The 12986-nt window shown below is 35.2% G+C and overlaps 1 protein-coding gene across 1 annotated transcript in view; it reads right to left on the bottom strand.

Annotated features, from left to right (window-relative positions):
* Positions 1-12756, bottom strand: part of LOC131804763 (mucin-5AC) — a 342229-nt gene extending 329473 nt beyond the window's left edge. Inside the window, exons 1-2 of the mRNA XM_059127927.1 lie at positions 12407-12756; positions 1541-1935 (exon numbers count right to left, since the gene is read on the bottom strand). The gene's annotated coding sequence lies outside the window, so the exon portion shown is untranslated. The remainder of the gene's footprint in view (positions 1-1540; positions 1936-12406) is intronic.
* Between the last annotated feature and the right edge of the window lie 230 nt (positions 12757-12986).

Genomic DNA, 12986 nt, shown 5'->3' with positions numbered 1-12986 from the left:
TGCAGTACTTTTGGCATAGAAAATGTGCCATGTTGGTCCACGTAAGTCCATATAACGGTACCTCCCGATATTCGGTTTTTTGATGATTTTAGCGACATTATTCATCGGAATGGTTTCAACTTTGGTATTTGAAGTTCGAAATGGATACTACAGCCTATGACAGAAAATTATCTGGGCAGGTCCACGTCTTCGTATAGCCCCCATATAATGGTACCTCACGATATTCGGTATTGTGATGATTTTAGCGGAATTATTCGCCGAGGTAGTTTCAAATTACGTATTTAAAGTTCGTAATGGTCCAGGTCTTCGTATAGGCCCCATATATCAGTGCCTCCCTATATTCTGTATGTATTTGAAGTTCATAATGGATGCTACAGCCTGTGACAGATAATTGTCCAGGTCCAGGTCTTCGTATAGCTCCGATATAACGGTTTCTCCCTATATACTGTATTTTGATGATTTTAGCTACATTATTCACCGGAATTGTTTCAAATTTGGTATTTAAAGTTCGGAATGGATACTGCAGCTTAAGGCAGAAAATTGTTTGTGCCGGTCCAGGTCTTCGTATAGGCCCCATATATCAGTACCTCCTTATATTCGGTATTTTGGTTATTTTAGCGTCATTATTCGCCGGATTAGTTTCAAATTACGTATTTAGAGTTCGTAGTGGAAACTACAGTCTGTGACAGAAAATTGTCTGTGCAGGTCCACATCTTATTATACCCCCCATATAGCGGTACCTCCCTATATCTGGTATTTTGATGATTTTAGCAACTGTATTCACCAAATTGTTTTAAATTTGGTATTTGAAGTTCATAGGGGTGCTACAGAGTGACCTGTGACAGAGAATTTTCTATGCAGGTCCAGGTCTTCGTATAGCTCCGATATAACGGTTTCTCCCTATATACAGTATTTTGATGATTTTAGCGTTTCGTTTATTTTACGTTTCGAATTTGAATATGGTAATGGCTTATGACAAACAATGCTTATGTAGATCCACGTCGTATAGACCCCAATGTAACGGCTATATTCGGTATTTTTAAGATTTTAACAGAACTTTTAACGGATTTTATTTTATGAAAATTTCAAAACTCGTTACAAATGGTGGAGGGTATTTGAAGTAAGGACCGGCCGAACTTACTGCTTTTTAATTTGTTGATTTTTGGAAGCTATACGTTTATATTATTAAATTATTCATTTCATAACTGGAATCGTCTATAAATTTTAGCGTCTACATAGAGATGTCTTACACATCACCTAAATGCCAAAAATTGTGCAATGGCCTAGGGAACACATAGGAAGTACATTGGGCGATACGTCCTTCCCTTGATCATTTATTCTCACTACCAATACGTCCTTTGCTAATAAAATTAAAAAATATATATATTTTTATTTATCTCCAAAAAAAAGTTTCGCCTTATCAGCTAATTGGCGATTTTAGTATGCAATATTATCTAGATTCTTTTTTCCACTATAATCATATATCTCTCTGTTTAATGGGGTTCTATTATATTTTCGTATATTTCACTGACATACTTACATAATTTTTCCACCGTTTAATAAAAATGAAATATATCCACATAAATAAATCCTTTTGTTGGCGCAACAGCTTCCAATGTTGAGCATTTGAAGAAATTTGTTTTCATGTATTTGTTGTTGGTTTCTTTATGTTTCTGTTTTAACATAAAACTGGTATTCACTTTTTTGTTGTTGTTGTTGTTTCTTTTTTTGGTTGATATTTTGTTGATGATTTGACTTTTATGTGTTTCACTTGTTTTTTTTTTTTTTTTTGCCTTCGGCTGGTTGCTTAAATGACCAGATTTTTAACACTTTATTAAAGGTGTATTCATTCTTTCAAATCAATTCATATATTCAACGATTTCAAATAATAATATTCATATTTTGATCACAAAAGCTGATAATCTTTTGGTTACGCTTAATGTGTGGTGGAGAAATGAAAAAAAAAAAAACAACAAATTATTCATTAATATATTTTTTTTCGAGTTTTAATCCAAAGAAAATATTCAATATTGGTTAGATCCATTTTTGATTGGTTGATTTTGTGTTTCAGTTATTTTTGTGGGGATTTAAAAATAAAATGATATGCACACAAACACACGCACACTCATATGAACTTCTCACACCATCAGAGATGTTGGTCAAGCCGTTTATGGCATTAATGGTAATAAAGATAATTCAACTAATACGTATGGATGAATAGAAAACAAGCTATAGAATAATTTATTTAAATTTCATTTGAAACAAAAGCCACAATATCCCCAAAAAAAAGAGACGATTTAACAAAACAATAGAATCAAATCAATAATAAATATTTTATGGCTAGGTATTGACATTCCATAAAAGGAGGGAATACGATAGAAATGCGCTCAACAAGGCCGACATTTTGGAACCCTACCCTTTTTATACCCTCCACCAAAAAAGGTATGGAGGGTATATTAAGTTCGTCATTCCGTTTGTAACTCATCGAAATAATCATTTTAGACCCAACAAAGTATATATATTCTTGATCAGCGTAAAATTCTAAGACGATTTAGCCCTGTCCGTCCGTCTGTTGTAATCACGCTACAGTCTAAACGAATTAAGATAGGAAGATAAAATTTTGCACAGATCTCTCTTTTGTCTGCAGGCAGGTCAAGTTCGAAGATGGGCTATGTCGGTCCACGATATCGTATAGCCCCCATATAACGGTACCCCCGATATTTGGTATTTTGATAATGTTAGCCACATTTTTCAATGGAATTGTCTTAAAATCCACACAAGTAGTTCCTTGTGAGTACTTTACCTCCTGAGAGAGAATTGTCTATACAGGTTCACGATATCGTATATCCCCCATATAACAGTACCCCCCGATATTCGGTATTTTGATGATTTTACCCACATTTTTCAACGGAATTGTCTGAAAATCCACACAAGGAGTTCCTTGTGGGTACTTTATGCCTCGACAGAGAATTATTTATATAGGTCCACGATATCGTGTAGCACTTATATAACGGTACCCCCGATATTCGGTATTTTGATGTTTTTAGCCATATTTTTCAACGGAATGGTCACAAGGGATTATTTGTACACAAGGGGTTCTTTCTGAGCACTTTACCCACGACAGAGAATTCTCTATATAGGTTAACGATTGCGTATAGCCCCCATATAACAGTACCATGCGATATTCGGTATTTTGATGATTTTAGCCACATTTTCCAATCGTATTGTCTGAAAATCCACACACGGAGTTCTTTGTGAGTACTTTACCCCCAGACATAGATTTGTCTATATAGGTCCACAATAGCGTATATCCCCCCATATATCGGCACCTTCCGATATTAGGTATTTTAAAGATTTTAACAGAATTTTCAATGGATTTTATTTTTTTGAATATTTTCTAATTCGTTCCAAATGGTGGAGGGAATTCAAAGTTCGGCCCGGCCGAACTTACTGCTTTTTTACTTGTTTGTTGTAAAAAGTCTTCACATCAAAGCCAGCATATCTTAGCCATGACAAAAAAAAAACTCCGAAAAAAATAACAATAATATTTTATTCCAGGTTCCATTTAAATCTCAAAATTTCAGCAAAATCGGTAGGGAATGGTGCTAAGGCCCTAAAAAATTTTGAAAATTAGAAAATAAAATTATATGGGTACCTATACTAATAAGTTTATACCATCTACCCTATGAGAAAGGAAAATGTCAAATTACAGGTGTAAAATGCTTTAAACACCATAATAATGCCTATCTAGGTCCACATCTTCGTATACCCCCCATATAATGGTATCCTCCGATATTCGGTATTTTGCCGTTTTTGAAAATATTTTTAAATGGAATTGTTCAAAATTTGTATTTGGAATTTAAAAAAGGCACCGCCTTCTCTGTCAGGAAATTTGCCATACAGGCCTAAATTTTCGTATAGCCCCATAAGAGTGAACCATCCAATATTCGTTATTTTAAACTTTTCAAAGGTCATTCCAGAATTTTTGAAATTTTACCTCACGTTATTCCAATTTTGAGCAAACTTTGCAATTATTAATATTTTTATTTGCGCTAGGTATGACGCGAAAGGGTCAAAATTTGGAATAATTATAACTCTTATACAATGTGAAATAAGAGGGCAATCGCCTTCAAATTTCAAACATCCCAATTAGATAGAACGGACCACTACTTCTGGTATCTCCCACACAACGGTTCAAAATTTTCAATGGCCATGAAACTCGTAAAACGAATAATTATGATCCGATTACTTTCAAACACGGCACATATTTATATTTTTATTAACACAAAATCTGGTGTGATGGTGGAATATATCGCCCTAAACCCCACAAAGGGTCAAAATTTTGAAAACACAAAAACAATCAAAAAATTCTTTTCGAGTTGGCTTTGGCTGGAAAACCACAAATGGCTATCGGCACAGCAATCCAGCATTTAAATGGGAATAAATCTTTTGTGTTTCGACAGCAACATCAGCAGAAATGATTCAAAAGTATAGAAGCGACTTGATCAAAACCCGCGTCGCAGTAGCCGAAAAATCGCTAGTCTGCTGAACATATCACAATATTCCATTCGGTAAATATTGAAAAATGAGCTCGGGGTAAAGCCATTGAAATTCCAAAAAGTGCAAGAACTTACACCGCTACAGAAAGAAAATAGACTCAAAAGAGCTAAGGAGTAGCTTCGCTTGGACAAAAGTGGTGAACTGCCGCAGTGGATTTTTTCCGATGAGAAAACATTCGTTGTCTAGCAGTTTGTAAACAAAGAAAATTATTGTGTTTACTTGCAAAGAGGTCAGGGGTTGGTCATCAGAACTCAAGCGCCGGCCATGGTGATAGTATGGGCCGTCATAACAGCCGATGGTCGCTCCCCGCTCGTATTAATCGATCGTGGCATCAGAATAAATGCCGAGTAGGGTGTATTAAAGCCTTGGGCACGCAAACATTTTGGCGGCAGACCTTGGACATTCCAACAGGTCTCAGCACCAACGCACTCATCACATGCCACCCAAGATAGTACAAAATGAGGTTCCTCGCTTCATTTCCAGCGCACAGTGGCCTCAAAAATCTCCATTTACCAAACCGTTGAACTATTGTATCTCGAGTATTTTGGAAAGCAAGGTTGGCACTAAATAATACCAAAGTGTCGATCACCTCAAGCAAGCGCTTAGCCGGGAATGGGCTAAAATACCGCAGAGCAACATTCCAGCAGCGTGTGACGGTTTCATTGGCCATTTGAAGGCCATAATTCGTGCGAAGGTGACCAATTCGAACTTTAGATTCGTTCGAATTGGTCACCTTTATTCTAAAATTTGATGCTATTTCCAATAAAATTTAAAAAAAAAATTAAAAATTATGAAGTTTGACTTTGTTGCATTTTTTATCTCACCCTGTATAGACTTTTGGAAGGATTGATAGCTATTACGAACTTCAAATAACAAATTTCAGACAATTTAATCGAAAACTATGGCTAAAATTATCAAAGAACAGTATATTCGAAGTACCATAATATGGACGGAGATGTGGGTCTATAGCAAATTGTCAGCCGGAGACATTAGTTCCTATTAATAGCTTTACATATTGAATTCCAAATATCAGAGGTAACCTAATAAATTGTGCCCGATCGATAACTTGGAGTTCATTGTTCTCATAGGTTAGACGCCCTGAAAATTCTGGTTATAAAAAAATATATATTTAAAAACAATTAAGCAAAGACTATAGTCGTGCGGGGCCGACTATCTTATACCCTACAACAATATGTTAGAAGCCCCCTTATGTCCAAATCCATTTTGTAAGATTTCGCTTTTGAAATTAGGATTTTGACTAGGGACATTTGCCCAACATTTATGCACTCCCTCGGGCTGTTATTTGTTGTGGTCCATTTTACAGCTAAATATAATCCAATGGTCATCCAAAATTCTGGAATTCTTCCTTGTCCTTAACCAAAGACCTAAAGTGGTAAAGACTGGACAAAATGCATAATGGAAAAATAGTTTATGTGAAAACAAGTAAGCAAAGGCTACAGTCGAGCGGGGCCGACCGTTGAATACCCTACAACACTATAATAAACGATACATTTTATATTGGCGAGATACTCGAAAGAATTCCACAAGATATTGTGACAAATAATAAAAGAAAACCATCAGGTTTCGTTCTCTAATTTTCGAATAATAGCAACTTAAACTAATTTGCTCATTTCCAATTTATTGGTAGATGTTGCACTTAAATGGTCTTCCTAGATCTGGAACCAATATTTCCCAAAGACCCTTCTCTCAAGAAGTGGCAAAATATTAACATTTACTATTGGTTTTTGACTGAAACGCATCTATATGAGATACACCCATTTGACTATATTCTTCAACGAAATCAGCGTTAACGAAATAGTCAGAAGTGCGTCTTTCCTGTATTTGTGAATTCTCCAAAAAGTCACTGAAATGGACATTTTCGTATTTTGTCTACAAAAGTTGGCAAACTATTTCACACATTGAATATTTTTGGATGGCCATCCAAAACTGCTTGGCTTTTGCAATGTCCGGTAACCCCCATTCAAATGTGCGTGAGGATCGGGCGATAATTACGACCTGCTGACAATTTTGCAGTTTTTTTGGTCCATTTCAACCCCTAAATATATGGCGATCATCTCCAAAAAGAGTAGGCTTCTATTCTGACCGTCATCCCATCCCCATGCAAAATTTCGTAAGGATCGGGCTATGAATGCGATCTGTATATGATATCCTGATATCCTAACTACTTAGTTTTGTTTGTGGTAGAAATATTACCAAATGTTTAATTCAAAATGAAAATATGCCAAAAATATGACAAAATGGAAAAAATATGAGAAAATGTTACAAAATCAATATTTTCATCTTTAGAGAGATATTTTTGTGCGATTTTTTGGACGTTTTTTCTTTCCTGCCAAGTGGCCATTCTGAATTAATGAGAACTGTCGAAATCAGTTCAGCCGTTCTCGACATATAAGAGATCTTTCCAGCATATCTTCTTTGACAGACATATATATCGCACATATTTTGCTATATATCCGATTTGTTGGATGTTAACATCAATGTAAAGATCAGAAGTAACCTTGTCATGGCTTTGTGATTTCGCCGGTATTTAAAATATTCGCGGTTTAATGAAAAATTTTGAATTTTTTCAACAAAAAAGATATGGTCTATTTTACCAGCTAAATATTATCCGATGACCACCCAAATTGGTAGGCTTCTTCCGCGCCCTAAACTCTAGCTACACGCGTCGATTGGCCTATAATTGCGACCTGTATAGCTACTGCAAAATCCGACATTTTTTCAGTATTTGGTCCATTTCAACACCTAAACATTTGAGAATCATCTCCAAAAGAAATAGGCTTCTATTCTGACCCTAACCGCACCTTCGTGCAAAATTTCGTTACGATCGGCCAATAATTGCGACCTGTAGCGTGATTACAAATTAACATGGACAGTCGGACGGACGAACATACATAGCTAGATCGACTCAGCTCGGCGAGCTAGGAAGATCCATATATACTTTCCTATATGGGAAACCAATATTTCGAGGTGTTACATAATTTTTGGCCCAATCAAACTTATAATACCCCCAACACATAGGTATAATTATTGTCCGAGTGCTCAAGAAAATTTGCTACCAAAATTTCCTAAATAAATTTACTTTCAAACATCTAAAATAGATGTTTCAAAAAGTGTTGCAAATTGGATGACAAATCCAACATACCCTCACACAATAACAACAACTAGAAAGCCATCGCAAACACCGATCAACTATGACCGCGTTTTTATTATTTTTATTTCGATAATCGCGTCAAAAAGTCCACATAGCCGTCGTCTATTTTTTTTTTTTCATTTTGACGATCGAGATGAATATTTGCGCGGCATAAAATGAAAACAAATGTTCAAATTATGCTAATTTAGCGGCTAAATATCTCAAAACCAAGCAACAGCAACAACAACAAAGATCAGACGAATTTGTTAAATCGTAACAATTTTTTAATAGTTCTTTTGTTTTGGTTTGATCCGCATTGACATGTGTCGTCTAAAATGCCGGGGTGGGATGATAAACAACAACAACAAATGGAACCAATTTGATGCCATTCAGCTAGGCAGCGAACAGGCCAGCCAGCCAACCAGCCAAACACAAGTGATTCATGTGACAATTTTCGTGGCGTTGACACTCTGTTTATGTAAATTTTTGAATTTCATCTCGAATATATGTAAATGATTATGTTTTAGTTGAAAACTATTTTAAATACCACGCTTGTGTTTCAAAAAAAAAAAAAAAAAAGTAATCTAAATATTAGAAAATTTCACAGGCATTTGAAATCTTTGTAATTATTTGGATTTGTATGCAATTTTTTGTGGTAGATCAATGTCATTAAAATTCATGAGTGAATAAAAACTATTTATAATCTTCGAGCACCTCATAATTTGGAATCAAGTTAGCATTGTTATGTAAATCTGCTATGTTGGTCATATAGGAAATCTCAAGTTGTCATTTGACGGACAATTTTGAACGGGTATGCTCTAGAGCAAGACTGTTTTATTTCTGCTAACGGGGTTAATCGTCTCGGATTATGCTTCTATTGCATTCATTATTGAATTAGTGATCAACTGCCTCATTAAGTCCCAGAAGAAATTGGGTTAGAATCATCGATTTTTGTAATTGGGTTGGTTAGTAGGTGGACAATTAGAAGAGGTTTATTTTTGTAAATTTGTACCAAAAACGTGCAGTGTGTATGGACATTTGTACAAAAAGGTCTAAAATACTTAAAGGTATTAAATGAATGAAATGAAAATGAAATGTTCTATAGGCATGGAAAAAATTGTGGTTCTTTCCGAAGGAACCAATTAGGTATTCGACGTAGTAAAAAATCTCTTCTTCTTCTTCTTTTTATACCCTACAACACTGTGTGTTGGGGGTATTATAAGTTTGATTGGGCAAAAATTATGTAACACCACGAAATATTGGTTTCCCACATAGGAAAGTATATATGGATCTTCCTAGCTCGCCGAGCTGAGTCGATCTAGCTACGTCCGTCCGTCCGTCTGTCCATGTTAATTTGTAATCACTCTACAGGTCGCAATTATGGTCCGATCTTCACGAAATTTAGAATGGAGGTGGGGCTAGGGTCTGAATAGAACCCTATTTCTTTTGGAGATGATCGTATAATTTTTAGGGGTTGAAATGGACCCAAAACTGAAAAATTTAATGATTTTGCAGTTGCTCTACAGGTCGCAGTTAGTATGGGACTAGAGCTTAGGGCTGGGCAGAAACCTTCCAATTTTGATGGTCATCGGGTAATATTTAGTGGGTGAAAGAGGCCACAACATTTGTGTTAAATAAAAGTCAAATTTCCATTATAACGCGAATATTTTTAATCCCGGCGAAATCACAAATAGACCTAAAGGTAAATTCTGACCGTTACGTAGATGCCGATAGTAAATATATCGGTTATATATAGCGAAATATATACAATGTGTATATACAAAGGAATGGGATGTTATCTAGAATGTTTATATCTCCAGATTGGCTGGCGCGATTTTGACAAATTTTGTCAATTCCGAATGCCCTCTTGGTGTGAAAGTATAAAATCTAAAAAAAATCTCATAAAAATATGCCAATAATGATGTTAATATAGATTTTGTAGTATTTTGTGACATTATTTTATTTTTTTCAATATTTTTATCGCATGCGATTTTTTCATTTTGACTTATAATATTGAAGAGTACATTTTGTAATATTTTTTCACCTTACAACACAGGTTGAGGTTATTCTATACAGATTGCAATTATCGTCCGATCCTCACGAAATTTTTCACAAGAGTAGGGTTAGGCTCAGAAGGGCTAGGCCTATTGTTTTCAAAGATGTCCGCAATATATTTAGAGGTTAAAATGGACCAACAAAAATTTTCCTGATTTGGCAGCCGTTATAAAGATCGAAAATAGAAACTAAATGATACAAAATCTCGCATGTAGTTAGGGTGTAGGACAGCGGGTAGAATGGACCACTACTTTTGTGTGAAAAAAATACCAACATTACTTACAGGCGATATCCGAAATACACAAAAGGCGGACTTCTGGTTGTTTATGCTGATTTCGTTAGCGAATATAGCCAAATATCGTAGACAAGCAAATCATATAGATGGGTCTAAATTTGTAGATGCAGAGCGGCTTCTTGCTTTTGGAGATGATCGCAAAATATTAAGGAGCTCAAATGTCCCTGGTCAAAATGGAAAGGGCAATATCTGGGCAGTGCTCCATGACAAAATTTCAAAAGGGAAATCTTCCAAAATGGACTTGGAAATAAGGGTGCTTCTAACATATTGTAGTGTTGTAGGGAATCACATGGTCGGCCCCGCACGACTATAGCCTTTGCTTACTTGTTTTTTTTTTTTTTTTTTTTGTTTTTGAAAATTTCCAAATTTGTTCCAAATGGTGGAGGGTATTCAAAGTTACAGCTTTTGTTTACTTGTTTTATCATTAACTTTTCTTGACAAGTATTGACATTAAAATTTATTAGTTCTATTTCACATGTGTTTTTTAATTAATTATTAAAAGAAAATTTTATTTCAACGTCAACTTTACACTGATATTTTTTCCACGCAATTTTTTTTCATTTTAATGTTATTTTTTAATTAAACAAAATTAACAATATTAATTTTTTTAAATTTTTGTTTTCCTTTGCTTTAAGTTTTATTGTTTTTTTTTCTATAATTTATTTTTTTTTTTTGCATTTATTTATTACACAAATCGAAAAAAAGGATAGTTTTAATTTTTGGAATTATGTATCATTTTTTTTTTATTTTTTTTTTTTTTATTTAAACAAAATAAAAAATATTAATTTTTTAACTTTTGTTTACGTTTTCCTTTGTTTTATATTTTATTGTTTTTTCTATAGTTATTTTTTTTTTTGCATTCAATTATTACACAAATCCAAAATAGGGGTTTATTGCATTTACGTTTCACAGTTTTTAATCATTCCTTTTTTATTTGTATTTATTTTCATTTCATTTTACAATTTACATTTTTATTTTGTAGCCTTTTGTTGTTAATTACTTGTTTTGTAATTATTTCAAATTAACCTTTTACATTACAATTTATTATTTTTTATTATCATTAACATCAAAACAAGCTTTTTTTTATTTTTTCACATTTTATTTACAACTTTGTTTGAATTTTTATTTACTTTTTTTGTTTCGCATTTCAAATCATATTCATTGTTGGTAAGTATATTTATTTACAAACACATGAGTGTGTGTGCCTCTGTGTGTGTGTATGTGTGCACATTTTAAAAGTGATTTTTATCTCTTTGATTTATTTGTGCTTTTAATTAATTGCTTAATTAAATGCCGTCGGCATTGTTACGCGTCGGCGTCAGCGTTCCGTCCGTCGTCATTTAAGGTGAGCGTATGGTAACTACTACCGTTGTTAGCACATCATTGAAAGCGCGTACACAAACGAATCGCAAAGCAAATTAACGACCACTATATCACAGCAACGATAATGACGAGCGATGATGGTGCGGAGACGAAAACGAAACCGACGACGATGATGACGACGACGACGGCAATACAATGCGTATTATGTTGTTAAAACGTTTAAATCGAAAAGGCAATTGCCATTTGTTTTCCTTTTTTTTGATCACCCAAAAGGCTCTTCACTCACAGACAAGAAAAAACACTAAAAAACAACAACAACACTAAATGCCAGCAGCAAATGACGATGGAAACGATGATGATGATGATGAGCAATAAATGAAACAATGCTAACTGCTTGTTTATTGGTTTCAGCTTGCCATTCATTCTCATTCGGTCACAAACATTTTACATTCATTATTCCTTGTTGCTGATGCCGAAGCGGCTGCTGCTGCTGCCGCCGCATGTTGCTGATAACACTCGATGCTAAACAAAAATCGCCAAACATTTGTAGTCCCACCAGAGACAAACAATCATCAATTGAATCAACGAAAACAACACACAAACGTAAAAGGCCAAAGATTGGGCGCAAAGCTCTGTTATAATGACGACGACGAACGAACGACCAACGTCGATAATAATCGCCCCGACTGCGACGCAACGATGCTATGGATTGTTTTCAAATCAACCTTACTTTTGCTAATTTGATCCGCAAAAGACAACGGGCAACCAAACAGCCAAGTCAAGCCAAGCGAAACGATTAACGATTTAACAAACTAATGAACTTGTGTTTGAATGGCCAGACAACAACACGCTAAATGACTCCACTCGATGCCATTAACAAGAAGGTTCGAACACAACACAAACACACTAACGCGCTCACACACACACACGCGGAAATATAACGAAAACAACACAACACACCATGCCAGACGGACGGACGACACTCAGCATGGTGTATGAGATGGATGGACGACCCCACTTACAGAGTTAAATACTTTTTTGCTACACAAACATTTCCAACTCTCTTAAAATTTTTGTTGTTGTTGTTCTTGTTTCTTCTTCTAACTGAAACACCATGTGTTTTTTGTTCGCTTCACTTGTATTCCGTGTTTCAATATCCAACAAATTTTTATTATGATTTGTGAAATTGAAAAAGAGCTGCTTGAACTGCGCCGTACAACTATTTAACGACGACTGAATGTGGCAATTATGTATCTAGATACATTTTGCCCAACTTGACGGCAAAACACAACGGCAGCAACACACACAAGTTGGTTGGGGGGCCGGCAGCGCAACAACAGCGCGGCACACAACCCAGTCGCACAACACAACATGGAGCAACAACGACATGGTAAAGCACAGCACAGTACTACTCAGAACAAGAACAGCAGTAGTTGTATCACAGCACTGCCGCTCGCCACCTCCCCCGCAACAAAACCATAACACAACAAATCAAAAGACAAGCACTTCAAACGAACATTGTGACGTTTTCACACACAAAAAAGTCATTGATGTTTTTCGGGGGGTATGTTGAAGAAGACACTTTTTTCGACGTTGTCGTCG

The sequence above is a fragment of the Musca domestica genome, unplaced genomic scaffold (assembly GCF_030504385.1).
Source record: "Musca domestica strain aabys unplaced genomic scaffold, Musca_domestica.polishedcontigs.V.1.1 49, whole genome shotgun sequence".
NCBI classification, from domain to species: domain Eukaryota; kingdom Metazoa; phylum Arthropoda; class Insecta; order Diptera; family Muscidae; genus Musca; species Musca domestica.
This window is presented reverse-complemented; position numbering and strand designations above follow the sequence as displayed.